Source organism: Falco cherrug, chromosome W (genome assembly GCF_023634085.1).
Source record: "Falco cherrug isolate bFalChe1 chromosome W, bFalChe1.pri, whole genome shotgun sequence".
NCBI classification, from domain to species: Eukaryota; Metazoa; Chordata; class Aves; order Falconiformes; family Falconidae; genus Falco; species Falco cherrug.
In genome coordinates, this window is record NC_073719.1 from 15528651 (window position 1) to 15543409 (window position 14759).

At 48.9% G+C, this 14759-nt stretch overlaps 1 protein-coding gene and 1 long non-coding RNA gene across 5 annotated transcripts in view; both read left to right on the plus strand.

The window, feature by feature from the left end:
• LOC106631054 (ankyrin repeat domain-containing protein 26-like) overlaps positions 1–14759 on the plus strand; it is a 185602-nt gene that overhangs the window by 118772 nt on the left and 52071 nt on the right. The window lies entirely within an intron of this gene.
• LOC129734602 (uncharacterized) lies at positions 4048–8714 on the plus strand. Its single transcript, XR_008730128.1, has 3 exons — positions 4048–4211; positions 5480–5677; positions 8286–8714. It is a non-coding gene; the product is annotated as an uncharacterized LOC129734602 (long non-coding RNA).

A 14759-nucleotide genomic window follows, 5' to 3' on the forward strand; every position in this document is an offset into this window, starting at 1 on the left:
GCACAGGGACCCTTGCACAGCACTCCAGCTTAAGATCACTGGCACCGGCTGCCCAGAGAGGCCCTGGAAACATTCCAGCACCACCTGCACATGATTTTGTGCAACCTGCTCTAGCACAGCCTGCTTTTGCAGGGCGTTGGACTCGATAATCTCCAGAGGTTCCCTCCAACAACGACCATTGTGTGATTCTGGGACTCGTGGCACTTTGGCTGAGGAAGAAGAGGTCAGGATCCTCAGGCCACCCGACACCTGACTGCCTTCCCAGTGTCTGTCCAAGAAACCTGCCAGTCCTCACTAACAGAAGTTGGACCTGCACACGTGGGCTTGCACATGTGCATGAGCACTGCAGGGCAACAGCCTTCTCTCTCTTCCCCGTCCTCTACTGCAGGGCGAGCGCAGATGTTCTGCCAAGGGAGCACCAGTCTGCACAGGCCCTGCTGCTGTCGCTGTCATGCAGCGGCTCTTCTGCCCCGGGCTCCCGCTACTGTGTCCCACACCACTGGCCTGGTGTGATGGCAGAGCCAGTGGCACTACCCGGCTCTGCACCTTCCCGGTCCATCAGGGCAACCTGGGTGCCAGTGAGGAAGCTGGGAATTGCCCTTGGCCAGGCCCTCTCCCTGGAGTTGCCAGCGGAGGAATTCCTTGTGGATGGCAGGGATGCCAAAGCATGAGGAATTCCCCATTGGACGGCAGGGACAGTGCGTAGAGCCCCATCGATTTGAAGCCAAGCCCAGCAGCCCCTCAGCCATGGCCACGGTCACACAGAACCTCACCGAGGAGCTCATCCATATCGTCCAGGACACCCTCATAGTAACCAGGCAGTACCAAAAGTTTCTGCAAGTAATGATGGCCAAGTGGCAAGAGGCGGTCTGTAGTGGGACACACACCACGCTCACCACCACCCCACAGTTCTCTCCCTCCCCCGCCACCAGGAAAGAGGAGCAGCAGGAAAGAGGATCAGCTCTATCCAGGGCTGCTGGAGCCCAGAGTGTTTTTCCAGGGCCTTCGAGTAGAGCTGCTGGGGGCAGATGCGCACATGGAGAAGATGGCAGATGGGGACAAAGGCCAAGGGGAGGACATGTGGCCAAGCAGAAGCAGCCCTGTGCAGGTGGGCAGAAGGAGCCCAATGGGGATGAGGAAGAGGAGCCCCATGACTCCAGACAGAATCAGCTCCATGGGCCTGGGCAGCACCATCCACGTGGGGCCAGGCAGCAGCACCCCAGCAGAGCCCAGGCCCCAGCACCATGTCCCCATGGGCAGGGCACGTGGGCAGGCAGCCTCAGGACCGTGCTGGGCAGGATTGTGCCTGCAGGAGGGCTGCTCCCAGCTGTGGGGCTGCCCAAAGGCTTGGTGGAGATGCGACTGCTGGCACCACTGTGTCTGTTTCTGCAAGCCCCCGTGGTGGCAGCGCTGCTCCCACAAGAGCAATGGGTTCCCCTGCCAGTGGGCAGCTTGCAGGGTGCAGGGCTGGGAACCCTCTGGGGTGCACCCCCATCTGAAATGTTAAATCTTGCAGGAGCGGTCTGCAAACTAGGACCATGCGTGGCAATCAGTTAGCTGAGGGGAATGTGCTCGAGCTTGTCTAGACAGCAATTAACATGATGAGGCATGTTTGCAGAGCACAGGGGAGTGGGAGACAGATGGCGCCAAGGATGGCGCCAAGGAAAGGTAACACCTTGCTGTTAATTGATGAAAGTGTCCTTTGTCGTTAACCACCAATCAGGGATTGCCTAGTCTGTAATTCTTAGCTTAAAGAACCAATCTGTTTAAAGCACGCAGCTTCTGAAAACATATATAAACTTGTGATTGTGTACAATAAATGGACATTTGCTTGCATCAAGCTGCGTCCCGTCTCTTCATTCGCCACAAAATCTTTCCTCTATCTTGGTGCTGGGGCTCATCCATCCATCCCGCATCTGGGGCTGTGTCACCCTCAGTGCCTGAACCCAGTGGAGATGTGGGCGCTGCTGGCACCCACAAAATGGGACATGGGGGTGTCTGGTACCACAGTGGCTGTGCTAGAATGGGGGGACCAGGCTGGGCTAGAGAAAGGGGCCAGCACGAACCTTATCAGGTCCAACAAGTGCTGAGTCCAGCCCCTGGGGATGAACAAGCCCAGGCCCCGGCACAGGCGGGGGCCACCTTGCTGGAAAGCAGCTTGGCAAAGAAGGTCCTGCTGGGCCCCTCAATGAGCTGCCTGCTGGGCAGGGGATCTGTGCCCCTTGCAAAGGGAGGAACTGGTATGTATTGAGACCCCACGGTGGATCCATACACCACAAATAGAAAGGCATGTTATCCCCAGGTTGGCATATTCAAATGGCTAACAAATGGGGTATGGGCTTGGTGCCTTAAACATTTTTGTCCAATCTAGATAATAGGGTTGAAACATGGGAATAAATCCCCCACCCCATCAAAACACTCCCCTCAGGAATTGTTTGTGAACCATTTGCTGTGAATCGTGGAATAGAACAATGGAGCATGGCATACCCCAGACTTGTGAACCCTTATTCCAAGCATGTGTCCTTGTTGGGGTTTTCAGGCACCAGGGTTTAAACCTGGAGATCCCACCTGTTATGAAAAAACTACCAGTCAAGGAAACACATTGCAATACGCAGTTTTGCTTACCCACAAAACAAAATGGAATTTTGTGTGGGAAGGAAAAAAACCAAACTACGACCCATCAACACGCTCCACTGTTCGATATCCAGCCCCTCAGGGTCCTTTCTGGGCATGTTCAGATGGGAAGATGTACTTTGTACTACCTACTTCCTCAAAATTATTTACATATGCATAAGGCACTTGGGTATGTCACTTTGATCCTGGGGGCCTTTCTTGTGGTCTTTAGAGATCGTTAGTGGTCAACAACTTGGTGAACTTCAGCTGAACTTTCCTGGGGCACCTGCACCCTACTTGTTGTTATAGAACTTCATTTCTTCTCTGTGCTATATGGTTTTGGTGGTAACACACCGTTACCCCACTTCCCTCGTCTATTGGTATAGCCCAGGTGCCTCAGAAGGCTTGCCACCCCTTACTGAGCTTATTCAATAGGTTGAGTTAATCATTGCTTTAGTTGCAGCCTCTCCTGGTGATTCTTTATAACTTCATCCCATCAGCGAGGAGAAGCGTCCCGCTCTGCTGCTGAAGGCAGCAGCCTCGAGTCACCAGGCTGCTCCCTACAGGAAGCAATCCCGACTGCCTGGATCTCGCCGCTGACAGGCTGTATTTAAAAATGAAGTGTTTTCCAGCAAGGGAAACAAGGCTTGAGCACTCATACTCCGGCTGGTGACTCTCCCAGGCAGCTGCATATTGCCAGTCCCTCAGCAAGGCAGGTGTAGCCAGGGCCCTGCTGGAGTCAGCAGCAAAACACGCTAGCCCTATTCCTGCAGGAACTACAAACGCCGGGGCGGCTGCGGGGGGCTCTGCGAGTCGGGGTGCCTGGTGCCTGTGCCCAGGGCATGTGCCGGCACCTTTCCCTCCTTAGCTCTCAGCTCACCCCCAGGGCTGCCCCGGCTGGGCCTGACTCCAGCTGCTCCGGGGGCCCGGCACACCGGGGGGTTGGAGCCTCCCCACCGCACCCCCAGGCAGCCAGCAGGCAGCAGACATCCCTGCGCTGGCCTAAGGGCCTCCCTTGCCCCACGGCCGGCCACAGGCCCCCCTCAGCTGGGACACAGCCCCAGCACAGGCTGTGCCTGCCCAGACCAACATGGCTGCCAGGAGGCTGAGGGTAGGCAACAGCAGCTCCCAGCATGCCCTGGGAACAACCTGGCTGTGGGATGGCCCCGGGCCTACAGCTCCCAGCATGCCCCGGGAACAACCTGGCTGTGTGGCAGCCCCGGGCCTACAGCTCCCAGCATGCCCCGGGAACAACCTGGCTGTGGGATGGCCCCGGGCCTACAGCTCCCAGCATGCCCCGGGAACAACCTGGCCGTGGGGGGGGCCCCGGGCCTACAGCTCCCAGCATGCCCCGGGAACAACCTGGCTGTGTGGCAGCCCCGGGCCTACAGCTCCCAGCATGCCCCGGGGCACACCTTCTCCCAGCAGGCCCTGGGGTGCCCCTGCCCTGCAGTCGGGCCCTGTGGGGACACCAGCCCCCAGCCCTTGCCCTGCAGGCCCCACAGCCACTGCCCGGGGCTGCTTGAGCACAGGCCCAGGCCCTGGAGCCCCCGTGGGGCAGGGACGAGGGGGAGAGAGGCACCGAGCGACAGGGAGAGGTGGGTCAAGGCAGTGGGGTGGCCGGAGAAGGACAGGAGGCATCCAGAGGGGCAGGGGGAGCGGGAGGGGCTAGGCAGGGATGGAGAAAGGACAGGGACTGGTGAGGAGCAGGCAAAGGGTTGGAGCGGGACAGAGACAGAGGGGCAGGGGGGTGCCGGAGGGAATGCAGGATCAGCAGCAGGAGAGAGGGACAGGGAGAGGAGCGGAGGGGCGGGAAGGGGGACAGAGGCACAGACCAGCACAGGCAGGGCGAGGGGACAGGATGAGCAGGCTGTGGCTTTGGCAGTGGGCGGCAAAGCTGCTTCTGTGGGTCTTTCCTTTCCCCCTCTGCCCTTATCCCCTCCCCACCCTTCCCCTCGGTGAGGCTGTGTCTGTGGTGTGCCTGCTCTGGTGAAAGGAGCTCCTGCACCAGCCTGAGGGCAAAAGAAGAGGGGCAAGGAGCGAGTTGTCGCAGTCCTTAGTTTGCAGGTTTAATGTATTGTCCCTGTTCAGAAAACACAGCGTGTATGTGTGTCAGTGGTGCCGGCAGATTTTTGTTCTTTACAGCAATTTCTTTAAATACCAGACTTCATGCAGAAGTTTCACACGGTGCTGTGCTTCTAGTAAACAGAATTGCTTTTATGCATGCTGCAGTCTGGAGGTGGCAAGTGCCAGGTGAGAGATGAAGATGGAAATGAAAGCAAGTGACGCACATGCGGTGGTGATCCTGCCACAAGCATGCTGTGTATTGACATGGGAGAACGCTGCAGGGACTCTCAGAAGTCAAGGTTTTCAGTGCTGTTTCTGTATTTGAGACCCAAGGGATGGTTTCCCTCTGCATGCGTTTCTGTGCAGGCATGTGCATGGAACATGGGTGTGTCTCTGTGCCATAAGTGGGACTGATGGCAGCTTTTCATTTCATTCCAACTCAAAAGTAAAGAAAGACTGTACCTGCAAAAGAATTCAAACAGCCGTCTTTCTTTCCCAGAATGAGCATAGAAGCGTGGGGGAGCAGTTTGCAGGTTCAGAACTTGAGCCTGCTCTGGGTGGTAAACCCTCAGGAGAGGAAAGAGAAACCCCACTTTTTTAACTACAGCTCTGCTTCCCTTAATGTGTCTTCTTGTTAGATTGTGTTGGTGGTTAGTTTAAAAGGACATGATTAAACTGTGCTTGTTTATCAAGATATTTGAGGGTTATTTACTGTCTTAAATCCACTTACGAGTGGGGCACTCTGCTGCCCTGTGGGCAGTACAATGTCAAGACTGGTAATTTTCCTTTTCTTCCCTAGTGTACGGATGCATTTATGAAGGCAAGTGTTGGGTCTTATTGGCGCCGCACAAGAAACCAACGTGTGATACCCAGACATTCACTGTTAGAAACAGGAAAAAGCTATGGGCCCTTGCTTCAGATTCTGCAAAAGATGTACCAAGGCTGAGGAAAATGGCAAAAAGGGAAGAAATGCCATAGCATAACTTTGGGATGGCAGGTGAGGTTTTCATCAGTGTTCCTCAAATGTGGCAGCCTCATTTTGTTTGCGGATGTGGTGTTGAACTCAAACTACGAGACTAGTTTCCTTTATTGCGGGTGATACTATAGCGCACGTACCTTTCATGTCCCAAGTGAAGTTGCCAAGGCTGTAGTTGAACTTCTGCAGAACCACCTCAAATTTTCCTTAGTGCGTCATTTCCTTCAACAGTCAAGTCCAGGTCTGTGGCATACAATAACCCCTCCCCCATTTGGGATCTGGCTGTGGCTGATTTTTAATTTGGACTTATCTGCTGTTAGAGATTTTCTTTTTTTGGTCCAAATAGGGAAATGCTGATTATGTGCATTCTTTTGCTTTTTCATAGTGTTGTTCCATGTTTAGTCATTTGTTCCTTACAAAAATAGTGTATGGGTGTCTATGAAGCTGGAGGTGTTTACGTTCTTGTGGCTGAATGTAGCAGTGGAGCTATCTTGCTGTATTTAAATCAAGAGGTGCGTAATGTAATTTCACTTAAAATCTGGTCTCGGTAGGCAGATCCTACCCTGACAAGCATTTTAAAAAAAAATAATTAAAAAAAATCAAATCTGTGAAGAGGTGTAGGTGGAGCACCTGAACTAGTGCAAGGCAGGAATTCTCTCTCTGGTATCCACACATTGCAGAACTGTTGCCATCATGACCTTGAAATAGTGAGCCATTAATGTTAACTACTAGCAGCTTGTGAACCTAACAGTCAAGGTAGAAAATAATGTCCCACTGCCACCTTTTTTTATTTTTCTTTTATGTTTTAAAGTTTCTGATTTGATACTTTCTGATGTATTTGAAACCTGTGTCATACCCTGTGTAGTTTGTGACAAGTGTGTGGCAGATGGGACTTTTCTGCTTGGAGAGGTGGTGAGATGGAGAGTGGAGAATGGTTTTACGGCACAAGTGTAAAAGTATAAAAAGGGATTAAGAGGCTTGTGTACCTTGCTGCCAGTTCAGTGGCATGAGAATTCCTGTAATGACAAATTCCTTCTGGCTCTGAAGGAATGGACATGCCAACCTGCTGAGTTTCCACCCAGAGCAACACTAGCAACGGATGTCGTTCCCAAATGGTGAGGTAGTTATAAGCTTCATCAGTAGTAGAAGCTGTGGAGAAAGTCACGAATCATCTGCCGTTCTGCAGGTCAAGTGCTTGGCTCTTTTCTCACTAGTGTTGATTTAAGGGTACGTTGCTTATAAATAGCACTTGACCTTTGTAATTCTTCATACTGCTAAGTTCTCGGTGCCATAAGAGAACCATTGTGCTGTGAAGGCCCTGTAAACATACGGCAATGTTTGTGTTTATCCATTTTGCCTTCCCTTAGATGATGTTCTTTTGTAATTTGAAACCTTAGTGGCAGGATTTGGGGCTTTATCCTGATCAGCCATCTAAGGGCCAGCTCTTGACTGCAGCTGCAGCATAAGTATTCAGGTAGTTTGAGCACCAAATGAAACTTCCACTTGGCTGTCATTTTGGCTATTCCCTTCCTCTTAATTTTTATATTTTAATTAAGAGTTTTAAGTATTTGGCTTCCTTACAGAAAAAAAAAAACCCCAGTGCTATCCTTGTCCTGTTATGATAGACCCCTAATCTAGAGGGCAGAAAGCTGAGACCACCAGGAAGACGTTGAGAGGAAGGGGAAGAATGTTAGAGCCATGAGTTGGGTGTTCTTCAGCTGGCCAGATCTGAGGAGATGGAAAAGGTGCCTCCCAGGTAGCTAAAGGGAGGCACAGGAGAGCAGCTGGGAGCCAGAAGTGTGGTGTGGGCATACGGAAGTGCTACACTGTGGTGTGTCAGGCAAATTATTTTCAGGAACTTTCATATTTGTTGTCATTTCCCAAGCTCCTGAGGTGCAGGAATGCTGGAGGCAAGAAGCTGCCAGCATCAATTATGTGGAGAAAGAACACTTCTATCTCCATTTTACTTTCCTCACTTCTATGTTTTGGTGGCAGGGCAGTAAAGACCCGGACCTGGACCCTGACCCTGACCCTGTGAGTACGCAGGCAGCTTGTGTGGCCAGTGCCGGTGCGGTTCTGGCACAGAGGATCAAGCGCTTCATGCTTCAGAGCTGTCAGGCTGACACTCTTCAGCACTCAATGACGCTCTAAATTACAGCTAAAGGAAGAGAGAAATTTTGCTTCAGAGCTTGATAATGTTGTTCTGATCCATCCTTTTGCTTGTTCAGTGGCTACAGAAGGGAGCCACTGCCTTGGTAGGAGCATCCATTGAGTTCTTCCTGTGTGATATTAGAAAATCATTGTGTCTGTTTATGCATGAGATCATTACAGTAGGTGTTTTGAAGATGTTCACGTGTGGTACATCAAACCTTTGCCAGTAAAATAGTAAATCCATGCAGTGGGGTCTAAAGCACGCAGATCCAGTGCAATCCTCCAAAGAGCTTTGAAAGTCTGTCCCCGAGGGTACAGACCTGGCTGTTGGTGATTCTGTTGACCTGCCTTTTATAGCAGGTTGCTTGGAGAAGTTGCTATGTCAGAAGTCGTCTTCTGTGGGCTGGATGCTGCAAATGGTAGGATGTTTAAGGAAGCAAATGAATAACCTCCAGACTTGGTTTTACTCTTTTAACAGATTGTACACAAATGGGAGGCCTGAGCAGGCTGCTTTTAGCAGGGGAACGTGACCTGACTGCACAGGAGGCAAGGAACTCCCTTCTCTCGCTGACCATGAGCCCTCAGTTTCAAGGCAGATCTGAAGAGGAATATTTGACCCGTGGGAAATGCAACTTCAGATACGTAACTCAGGTGGGACCGCCGTGTGTGCCCTGTGATAGGAGCCGTGTATCCCAACCGTGAACGTAGAGGTTGGGCCCGGTTTTTAGCTTGGTTCAGTATGAACTCTGCTGACTGATTCTGTAATCAAGGGCAGGCAAGTCTGCCCCCTGAGAGGATGTTGTCATGGGTGGAAGGGTTGAAGTGCAGTGACTGCATCAACAAACAGGTGGTTTGAAAAGTCTTTTGGGCAAGGGTCTGGTACGCTGGTGTAATGCCTTTTCCCTTTTACAATGGTGTCCAGTAAACACAAGTGTTCCTGCATGTGTCCAGTAGCGCAGAGACCTCTGTACTTTCTTTGGACTGATTGTTGTATAAGATCTGGGGGTTTTTGGACAGCTCTGAAAATTGTTCAAAAGGTTTCTTGTATGTTGGATGAAATGGGTCATCACTTCCATAAACCTCTAGCCTGTAAAGAAGAGCCGTGGAAGTAAGGAGATTTTATTTTTTTTCTCTTTTTATTGTCACTGGGAGGAAAAGCAGTGATTAACTATTGACCTGTGATACCCCCAGATGCAGGCTGTGCAGTGCATTTGAGGTGGATCACTCCTGTACTGCCAGGACTGAGCCCAGACTCCTCAATGCTTTGCACTCTGGCAGTGGAAGTCCTTGTGCAACTGTGGGTACTGGCTTTCTGTGCTGTAGCGTGAAAAATACAAAGCACTGGGGTTAAGGTTTGCAGAGAAGTGGGAAAAAGTTGATTATTTTGTGCTAGGAAGAGAATGTCCTGTACTTTTCAAACTTTGAATGTCTCCACTTGGAATTTAAAAACTGCTTTTAACTCTGCTGCTATGTTTCAGTGGGCAGGAAGGTGTCTTGTAGTTACAGATGATCCGTTCCCTTAAGAAGGATCTTTGCCTTCTGAGTTGAGCTTTCTTGGCTTTACATGAAAAGTGCCTCAAGCTGTACGATTTCAGATGGCAGTGAGGGAATTACATCTCCGTGGGGATTTAGAGAGAAATCCAGAAGTATGTTGCCTTATCGTTTCAGTATATGAACTTTTCTAAACAGGATTTGCTGGGTTTTGAGCAAGAGACCCACTTCCCACGTGCCTACATAAACCCCGTTTTCTTGGACAGACACATGCATTATGGTTTGTGATGCAATATTTACTTGATTCGTAAGCCGTACTGTGCTGTGCTCTTCTGGGCTTGTTGTAGTTCTTTGAAACGCAGCCCTGCGCATCAAAGGGGCAAGCTGTGTGATCTTCTTCCCCCCACAACACAGAGCAATGTAACTGTCATAAGTACCGGCAGAACAAAACTAGTTGAGGGATTTGTGGGCTGCTGTTCGAATCATGGTGGGCCAGGAATCAGCCCATGCTTACTAATACGTTTAATTGTCCTGCGCCACCTGAGGGGCAGGACAGTGTCAGGGCATTTTCCCAGGGAATAAAACTGGACATGTCTGATTCTCTCCGAGGGTCCCCTATGTAAAAAAAACATCCTTCAGCACCATCTGGGTGCTTGGTGTTCTCAAAAGGACCCAAAGGGATGAAGTTCACTCCTGCTGCCTGCGTGACAGCAGGAATTATGTCTGCAGCTGTGCTTCTGTGCACTTCGAAACTGCCTCCGTTTCTTTGCTTGGCCAACCAGAAGAAAACCAAAAAAACCAAAAAAACCTAAGCTGAGTTGGCAACAGTGTCTTGCTGTCCTCTCTGAAGGAAGTAATTTACCATCATCTCGCAGCTTGTCAAACGTGCACTAAGTGTGAAGAAGAACATGACGTGCACTGTCCTAAGCTCTCAGCAGGTCAGGTTTTGCTGTCCTCTGGAAACTTTCTAGCTCTTCAGTTTTCCTCCACAAAGGTCACATTGTTTGGAGTAGTGATGAGGTGGCCCCCCAAATGCCGCAGCTTTGTTTCTAAGTGCTATTAAAGTATTTTGCCTCCTGAAGAGACTGTGTTCCTCATGAGGAACGGTTACTTCTCAATAGTGATCCCCTTTCCGTCTAAAGGGATGGAGCTTGAGACTGTGGAGGTGGAGGTGCTTGGTGAGGGAGGCAGTCAGGCAGTGCCAGTCTGGGGTGCCCAGCTGCGCAGGGCAGTGATGGCACCCGTGTGCCTGGCGAACGCTTCTCTCGCGGTGTTGCAGGGAGAAGGTGTGAGGGTGCTGGGAGAGAGCCGGCGCCCCTGGGAATGACAGCAGCTAAAGGTGAGGGCTGGCTGCGTGGGCAGCAAAGGGTGAGCCAGCCACTCCCTTTGCAAATGCAGTGGAGAGGGAGGGAGCCCCTCCATCAGCACAGCAACGTCTGCTGGGGCAGGGCCGGAGGCACCGGCACCCAGGGCAGGGCTGGCAGGGGGTCTGAGAGAGCCACTCCGCCACCCCCTTGCTTACTGAGCCTGTGGGGAAATCACTTTGGGGGCAGCGATTAAAAAGTGCATGCAAAGTTTTTAGGTCCAATTGGAACACTGAGAAGGGGTTCAGGGCCTTTCTCAGAGCGCCACACGTTGCATAGTCATGTGTCATACACAGGTTTGGTGGCTGGTTTCTGGCTTCTAATGCAAACGCGTACGCATCCTCAGTAGCACTGCTGAAGTGTTTTACGGACTACGCATGCTCCCCAAGCGGGATTTTGGCCTCTTTGGGGCAGAACTATTTCAGTTAGAGGTCACCATCTCCCACTGCCACAGTTATCTCTGTCCTATTTTGAATTCATTTTCTGTTGATGTCAGTGGATCCCAAGACCTGATCAGCTTGTGTTCTCTTGCAGCCAGAACTTCCCTCATTTGAAGGCTTCTTTCTGCCTTCTTTCAGCCAGGGCAGGGCTGGGAGGGAGTTTGAGAGAGCCACTGCCTTGCTTAGGGACCCTGTGGGGAAATTGCTTTGGGGTGGGGGCAATTCGAGAAACCTGGGACCTCAGAGAAGCATAGTATTACAGGAAGCTTTTTAGGGTAAAAGACAGCTGTCGCTTTCAGGATGGCCGGCATTCACCATCCTAAATGTGTGTTGCCACGGCTCCCTAAGCAACGCAGCCTGCAACCTCAGCACGTGCTGACAGGAGTAACGGAGGCTGGAGCGGAGTGGAGACCCCGCGGCCAGGCTCTGTTATGCTCCTGCAGGAAGGGGAACTGGACGGTACCACAGAGCTGATGAGATGTCCACTGCCATGATTTTCCCTTTTATAACAAATTCTACCAGGGACAAGCAATGGCAGAAAAGGCAGTAATATGGTTACGCCAGTACTTCACAGTCCCTTGAACTTCTTGTAGTTCCAGCGTACTGGATGGACTGTGCCCAGATTCTTTCTTTTCTAGTGAGTCTGGTGGAAGAGAGGCTGCTCCTGCAACCCGCCAGACTTCTTGGGATTTAACTTCTCGTGCTGGCCCTTGGCACTTTGACTCTGGGACTTCCAGTCCCAACTTGATTAGTGTTGCCCAAATGTTTTTCATTGCATCTGTAATGCTTTGTGGCCCTTCTGCCCCGCTGAGGATGCCATCAATGTATCGATACACTGTGAGGCCAGGTGGAATGGTGATCTGTGCTAAGGCTGTGGCCAGAGCATTGTGAGCGATAGCGGGGCAGTGTTTGTATCCTTGCAGAAAACTGTTTGAAAACATACTGAGTCCCGCTCCAGGCAAAAGCAAACCGGGCTTTTTCTTGTGCGTGGAGCAGAATCACGAGGAATGCATCTCTAACATGTAAAGCATCTAAAGGTAACCTAACATCTATGCTAACCCTAGTGTCCCACAAAAATCACTGGGTAGCTAGGTTACTGACAACGAAAGGAGAGGAAACAGCACTGGGAGAATGAAAATATCCCACTAAGTCAATTTTTTTGTCTACCTATACAGCAGAAGTGTTCTTTCGTGTTAAAGGCAGAGTATGTTCTGATTTGCACTGCCCCACTAAATGGTTTTATGCTGCAAAGGTTTACTAAGAAATAATTGTTAGTGTTCTTCTTGGTTATGCACCCACATCTTATAATGAAAAAATTAGATGATAACATCTTTGCTGTGCTACACTGTTCTATAACTGAGAGTTAGGTTGTGTTTTCATTTTAAGCATTCTCAAAAAAATACGGATAATTACAGCTTTTACTAACAGCACTGCGGCAAATGTGAATTCACTGGTGGGCTTTTAAGCCTCACCTCAGCATGTTTGATGTAGGAACAAACGTAACAAGTACTCTAGTATTTTTGCCAATGCTTTCCTGCACAAATTGTATTAAAAGCATAGATTCTTCTGGTCTTCCATGCAGAAAGTATGGTGAGAATAAATCTGATATCAAAATGACTTCTTCAGATGTCAGAGGTTTGTTTAGGAATGTCCACTGCGTGTATTTTTTCTTATTTACTTGCAGTGGGTCATAACAACCTGCAGAGAAGATATGCAAAGTACGTCATCCCTATTATTTCCATTCCTGGGTTATGATCGAATTTGGCACAGAATTTTAGATCAGTTGCAAAAAGTAATTCTGGGCCACGCATATTCAGATTGATCCATGATCCCAGGCAGCTGTATGGGATTTGGTAATTTTCTTTAATAAGGAAAGGAAAACTGCATGTATTATGGAAATGAGAATTTAGTGAGACAAAGGGCAGGTCCAGTTCCTTTTTCACTAATACACAGAGATGTTCTAACATATCAAACGAAAAGAATTTCTAAAGAAGTAGACCTTTCTGAGCTAGAGAAAAGTAGAGAAAAGGAGAAGAGGTAGATGAAATAGAAAAGATAGATCTAAAATCTGCAGCAAAATATTGCCTCTAAAGGAAGATGTGTTGGGTTTTTTTCTTTCACGGAAACAAACCAACAATTACTGTGCGATTCTCCAAACTGGAAATTTGCAAAAAGCTGTGTAGCGTGGTTTTCAGTAGTATAAAAAGCAAAAGCTCTTCAGGGTTTCAAGTATATCTTTGCAACAGCTGTTAAAAATATGCAAACACACAGATTGTTCCATTGTATGAAAACACCTTCATTTACTACTTATTTGTCATACAGGGAGTAAACTAGCAGTGACGACCGTTGGAAAGTTTTAGATGAATAAAAAAATCCTCCAAACCAGGAAAAATACTGTGCTATCAGGTAGCTGCAGCTTTGCTGTGTGAGCTTATTATTCACATAGTGACACATTTTTCTAAATGTGTCACTTAAGGCAGGGATGGCTTCTTATTCTAAAAAGCCATTTGCCTAGAGCAGTCGCTCATGTGCCACATACAGGATTTTTATGCTAACACTATTGAAAAATTTCCCTAGAAAATTTTTCACCTCCTTCGAGTAAATACAACCGATGTCCCTAACTGTCTCAGTTTCCTATTCCACGATAGGTTGCTGTATTTCAAAGACAAAGTTAACCAACGGCTGGTTACTAACCGAGGGCTCAAACCAATTTTTGGAGCAGTCAGGTAGAGAGTTGCCATTTAGTCTGGACCCACTGAAGTGCCAATGTAAATATAAACAAAATAAGGTATATCAAACTTTAGATTCTCTAGCAAAACAACGGAAAGGATATGAAGAACTATGTCTTGTCTACTGTCTGTTTCCCATATGTGTGGTGATCGGCTCCCTGGAAAACAAGAGGCTGGGCTGGTCCTGGCTGTGGCCATGAACTTGCCAGCTGAGTGCTAGGTGGTAGCAAGGAGAGCACTAGAGGAAAGCACAGACCCATTGACCCAGCACCACCGTTCTCGTGTTCTTCATGCATTTGAGGACTGTTACCCTAAGGCTTAACCCTTAGACTTAATCCTACCTTAAGACTTAACCTTAAGACCCCTGAGACTTAAACTTAAGAAGTAAAGCTGAAACTTAAAGTTTTTAACACTAAGAATTGACCCTAGGTCTTAAATTTAAGACTTAACCTTAAAACTTAACCCTAAGACTTAACCTTAAAACTGAACCCCGAGACTTCACCCCGAGACTTCACCTTTAAAATAAACCCTAAGACTCAACCCTAAGAAAGACTCAACCCTAAGAAAGACTCAACCCTAAGAAAGACTCAACCCTAAGACTTAGCCTTAAGAAGTAACCCTAGGACTTTAACCCTGAAACTTAACCTTAAAACTTTAACACTAAAACTTAAATTTAAGACTTAACCCTGAGACTTAACCTTATAAGACTTATCCCTAAGACTTTAACCCTAGGACTTAAATTTAAGACTTCACCCTAAGACTTAACCCAAAGACATAACCCTGATACTGAACGTTTAGACTTCACTTTAAAACTTAACCCTAAGACTTAACCCTGAGACTTAATCTTAAAGATTTTAACCCTAAGAATTAACCCTAGGTCTTAAATTTAAGACTTAACCCTAAGACTTGTCGGAGAACTGTCTTGGCC